The following is a 5,919-nucleotide window of genomic DNA, read 5'->3' as shown; positions in this document are numbered from 1 at the left end:
TGCAGTAAATCAAGAAGAAGGAGGCTGTGTTTCCCAACAGGATCTTGAATGAAGAATTCACATCATGTGAATTCATACAGGATACCAGAGCACATCTGCCTTACAAGGCTGTCTCCAGAGTTCAGATTTCAGACCCCAGATAAAGCACTGCTTCTGTCTCTCCCATGCCATATATATTCTGACCCCAGCTTTACATAGTCTGTCATCAGTTTGTCCTCGAGCTGGATGCAGTAGTGAAACTCTTTGGATAAGGCTAACCCTTATCATTCTCTTGTGTCATGTCAGGGCACTCTCCCAGAAGCTGCTGAATAGCAAAGACATGACAAAGAAGCCTTTGATTGTGGCAGTCAGTAGTGGGACCTGGAGAATTGTAACTCCAAATTAAAAGGGACCCTACTGAGCTGTGTCTCTGGCAGAGTGAGCCCCTGGTTTGTTCTCCATCCTAATGATCTCAGTGCAATTGGTTGGAGTTCTCAAAAATATTTTTAAAAACACTGATGCTTTTTCAGGGATTGAAGAAAAGGATTTCATGTCCTTTCTGTCAGAATTTACTAAACAACTGTTATATTCTACTACAGCATATTATGTGCCAATGTGGCCGAAGGCATCCTGGCCTGGGTCAGGAACAGTGTGGTCAGCAGGACCAGGGAGGTGATTCTGCCCCTGTACTTGACACTGGAGATGCCACACCTTGAATACTCTGTGCAGTTCTGGGCCCCTCAGTTCAGGAGGGATATTGAGGTGCTGGAGCAGGTCCAGAGAAGAGCAACGAGGCTGGTGAAGGGACTTGAGCACAAGTGCTATGAGGAGAGGCTGAGGGAGCTGGGGGTGTTCAGCCTGGAGAAGAGGAGGCTCAGGGGAGACCTTATCACCCTCTACAACTCCCTGACAGGAGGCTGGAGTCAGGTGGGGGTTGGTCTTTTCTCCCAGGCAACCAGCAGCAGGACAAGAGGGCACAGACTCAAGCTCTGCCAGGGGAGGTTTAGGGGGGATGTTAGGAAGAGGTTTTTTACAGAGAGAGTGATCAGGCATTGGAATGGGCTGCCCGGGGAGGTGGTGGATTCACCACCCCTGGAGGTTTTCAAGATGAGACTGGATGTGGCACTTAGTGCCATGGTCTGGTAACCACGGTAGGGTTGGACTTGATGATCTTTGAGGTCTCTTCCGACCTGGTTGATCCTTTGATTCTATGTATGTTATTCGGGCTCCAAGACACCCCATTAAGGGATCTTTTTTTTCGTGGAGGAAGACCAACCGAAATAAAATAAGTAAGACATAGTCTCAAGCTGTGCTAGGCGAAGTTTCTTAGTGCCATGGTCTGGTAACCACGGTAGGGTTGGACTTGATGATCTTTGAGGTCTCTTCCGACCTGGTTGATCCTTTGATTCTATGTATGTTATTCGGGCTCCAAGACACCCCATTAAGGGATCTTTTTTTTCGTGGAGGAAGACCAACCGAAATAAAATAAGTAAGACATAGTCTCAAGCTGTGCTAGGCGAAGTTTGGACAATACAATAGGAAGAATTTCTTTACAGAAAAGGTGATTAGACACTGGAATGGACTACCCAGGGAGGTGGTGGAGTCACCATCCCCAGAGGTGTTTAAGGAGAGACTTGACATGGCACTAAGTGCCATGATCTAGTTGCCATGGTGGTGTTAGGTCATAGGTTGGCCCTGGAGGTTTTCAAGATGAGACTGGATGTGGCACTTAGTGCCATGGTCTGGTAACCACGGTAGGGTTGGACTTGATGATCTTTGAGGTCTCTTCCGACCTGGTTGATCCTTTGATTCTATGTATGTTATTCGGGCTCCAAGACACCCCATTAAGGGATCTTTTTTTTCGCGGAGGAAGACCAACCGAAATAAAATAAGTAAGACATAGTCTCAAGCTGTGCTAGGCGAAGTTTAGGTTGGACAATAGGAAGAATTTCTTTACAGAAAAGGTGATTAGACACTGGAATGGACTACCCAGGGAGGTGGTGGAGTCACCATCCCCAGAGGTGTTTAAGGAGAGACTTGACATGGCACTAAGTGCCATGATCTAGTTGCCATGGTGGTGTTAGGTCATAGGTTGGACTCAGTGATCTCAGAGGTCTTTTCTAACCTTCATGATTCTGTGATTCTGTGAAGTGCTAGTAATCTGCTAAAGGCTGAGCAGTCCCTGTCAGATGTAGAAATGTATCCTCCTGAGCTCTTTAGTATAGCAAAGCACACACATGCACCTGACTTCCATCCAAATAAATACTCTAGAATTCCCTTCTCTGACTACATGCAGTGCACATGTACATGAAAGAAACACAGCATATCAAGTCATATATGTAGTACATTGTCAACAATTGTAAGGTGTAATATAACTACTCAGTACATACCATAGCTTTGCCCTTTTAATAATAAAGATGTCTTCAATATTAGCAGCTCTTTCTAAGCAACACCAGGACAGCAAAGGACATTAAAGAAGAATCTAGCTGCAACTTCTTCAGTGGTCACTCCATACCCTGCACTGTTTGATGGAGTCTGCCATTTCTTCCTTTTGTTTAACTGTCAAGGAGCAAACTTGGTGGGAAACCCACCTTGCATATTTATGATAGGGCAGTCTGAAATGGGCGAAAATCTATGCTCTGAAAGAAATTTGTGGGATTCTTTGCCCACAAGGAGACAATCTCTGGGAATAATCAAGAAACCTATAATTAGACTACATGTTGTCCACCTCAGATAGCTAAATATCAGATGAAAGTTGGTGAGAGGGAACAAAGGCTGTTTTTCCCCCTTCAGGAGTCTCAAGTTGCAAAAGAGTTGAGAGGTCATATAATTTCATCCTCTTGGCATCTGCTTATCTGTGTCAAGAAACTCCATTGCAGCCTGAGTAGTCTACTTCAACCACTTCTAGGTAGGTTAGTGCTGGTCAGCGGGTCTATGTACAGCAGGGAATGTGCAGCCCATTGGCTTGGCTGCATGAAATAAACTGCAGAGCAACAGCATGTGCTCCAGCACATGAGTCCTGATGCATCACCTCAATATACTCTCATATATTCTCATATACTAACAACTTCATCCTGTACAGTCTCACTTTCTTCCCAAGTGGGAGTTCCTTGTCTTCCCACTCTTTTAGCCAGGTGTTGTGAGAGTGGACATGCAATGGTACACATGAAGTTGTATTGGATGCCATCTTTAATCATTGTATTAGCAGCATAAAACATAGTAACAGGAAGAACAGCTGCTGCTCATTTGCTATTTAAATTGAGTGTTCTTAAAGACAGACAAGATGATGTCAAATGTCTGTTTTTTCAGTATATTTTGCACATCATTTTAAAATTGTCTCTTTAGGGACAGTATCTGAAACATTTGACATTCATTTGGGGATTGTTTTACATTCTTTTCATCCTTTGCTTATATTCATCTGCAATATTATTAGTGGTTAAGAAAATTACATGAGCACTGTGCTAAATACTACAATGTTGTAGATACTGATTTTTTTCCTATGTTATTTGTGTGTTTGAGATTGGACATCATTCTCCTGTTCAAGCGAATGCCTGAGAATTGATGCACTAAAAAGCTGCTTATGAGTGAAAAATGGAAAAGTTCACCTCTACAGATTTCTTTTTACAGGACTGTGTTTCATTTTATGTAAAATTGTAATTTAGTTTTGCAGCTGTGCATATGCACCTTCTGATGTTTGAGACAAAAGAACTCACTGAATTACTTTCTGTGGTATTTTAGCCCTAGTAGTGTTCACTCTGAATTTGCTGCAATTGAAAGAACTTAGTATTATGTAATGGAAGATAAGAAATCTGTGCTATTTTTGTATAATCCCAGTTTTAACCATTTCTTCCTGCATAACTTAACACCACATTGTATATGTGGGATTTTCACTGGAAATTATTTTAAAGTGAACCACCTTCATCTTCTATTGAAATGCAGTCTGCAAGTGATCATGCACTGGAACAGATTGCCCAGGGAGGCTGTGGCTTCTCCCTCGCTGGAGATATTCAAGAACCGTCTGGATGCAATTCTGTGCCATGTGCTCTAGGATGACCCTGCTTGAGCAGGGAGGTTGGACCAACATCACCCACTGTGGTCCCTTCCAACCTTCACTCAGTCTGTGATTCTGCACTGATACAGTTTAGCATTCCATATAAGCCCTTTCCTTGGCAGTTGTCACAGAGCAGCAGAAGGCCATGCATGCACCATTCTTAGAGAAACTGCTTCAGCAAAGCATAACCATTGCCATGCTGGTGCTTTCCTGGGCTCCCAGCTCCTGCTGAGATCTCCTGAGGGAGCAGTGGTCTTTCTGTGAGCAAGCTGTGTGTACCTCCATTACTGCCCTAAGAAATGTGTGCCCCACCAGAGCACTCTGTTTTCAGCTTACTTCTGTGGCTGTCACTAAGCTTGGAGTTGGGATCAGTTCTGTGAAAATGAGAAAACAATCTGTGCAGGTGGCCAGCTGTACATCCTCAGTTTTTAAATACTTTTGAAATAATATTTTCAAGTATAGGTAACAACCACTGCCCTGTGTGTATACGTGCTGTATCACAAACCTGCACACCGTTTCATAACTTTACAGTTAAACTACATTCACTTGTTCAATTTCATTCTCATTATCGTTTTTAGGCAAAGCTATCATAATTGTTCTCCATTTCATCTAACCAAACTGAAAGTCCATATAGAATGAATGCATTTTTAAAAGACATGCTTCATTTTAACATAAAATATTATGTTTTGCCCTTAATGGATAGAGAGTGGATCTGTGCCCCCTACAACTTTGTCATTTGTCTGTACACAACAGTGTACATTCATAGGTGCATTTGTATGACTGCACATGTGCCCAGGGAAAGCAGCTGCATGCACAATGTCCTCAGTTGCAGAGGTGATCAGTATCTGAGGTCAGGTGAGACCTCTCCTTCTGCCTTCCCTTCCCCTGCACTGGGAAGGCCCCAGGTTCCTGTTTCTATACAGAGGATGTGCTGCACAGGCATTATGTCACATGAATGGGTTGTGTACCAATCCTGAATAATCACTGAAGTAAGGACTGAGACCCATAAAATTGTGCTGAGTGGGACCACAAAGATGTCTGGGTGAGAAGTAGGACACTGAGTGTGACAGACAGTGCATGGTTTGGAGCTGGCAGTTGCAGCTGCAAAGCAGTGTGGTACTGCCCTCCTCTAGAGTACCTGCACATTCCAGTGCCTTTCTTATTCTGTGTCTTATTGTGCTTAGATGTGAGCATGAAGCTTTATTGTGCTTTGAGCAGACAAGAGTCAATCCGCCACAGTTAAAAGTAATATTTTCTAATGCAAGATGTGAAAGCCAGTGTGGAGATCTTTCTGTTAGACCCAACACTGTATCAGACCAAAAGAAAATGCAGACATTGAGGTTTTTCCTCACCTCAGAGCAGACTGTTTTCTGCAACCAGATATCACTGGTGCACAGACAGCAAAATGCAGCAGGGCACCCTATAGAAAAGTTATGTTGTTGGGTTTTTTCCTCCCTATTTTTGAGAGATAGATTTGTGAAAGCAGGTCAAATGAATCCTGGGGCTATCTGGCTGGTTGCAAGTATGAACTTTGATTTCTTTCCCTGTCCTTGTTTCCAGTAAATTTCAGAGAAAAATACTATTTAGCAGAATAACTATATTTAATGAACTGTTTGCCTAACTATAACTTTGTGCTCTTTCTGTGCCTGTATCTCTCTTTCCTACAAAGCATGTATTGGCATATCATCCTCCATTCCTTCTTGGAAAGTGTATTCAGGAGTCATGGCAACAGTCACTAAAGGTTTTGAGAGAAAATTTCAATGCAGGTGTTGAGGTAGAGCTCCTTCAGCAGTTGTAACAACCTATTTTCATACCAAATACTGCATTCTCCCTCATGTGGGGATACACTCAGAACTGTACCCAAGTACACATGAACTGACACTCTAGGT

The sequence above is a fragment of the Acanthisitta chloris genome, unplaced genomic scaffold (genome assembly GCF_000695815.1).
Source record: "Acanthisitta chloris isolate BGI_N310 unplaced genomic scaffold, ASM69581v1 scaffold2505, whole genome shotgun sequence".
Classification (NCBI taxonomy): Eukaryota; Metazoa; Chordata; class Aves; order Passeriformes; family Acanthisittidae; genus Acanthisitta; species Acanthisitta chloris.
This window is presented reverse-complemented; position numbering follows the sequence as displayed.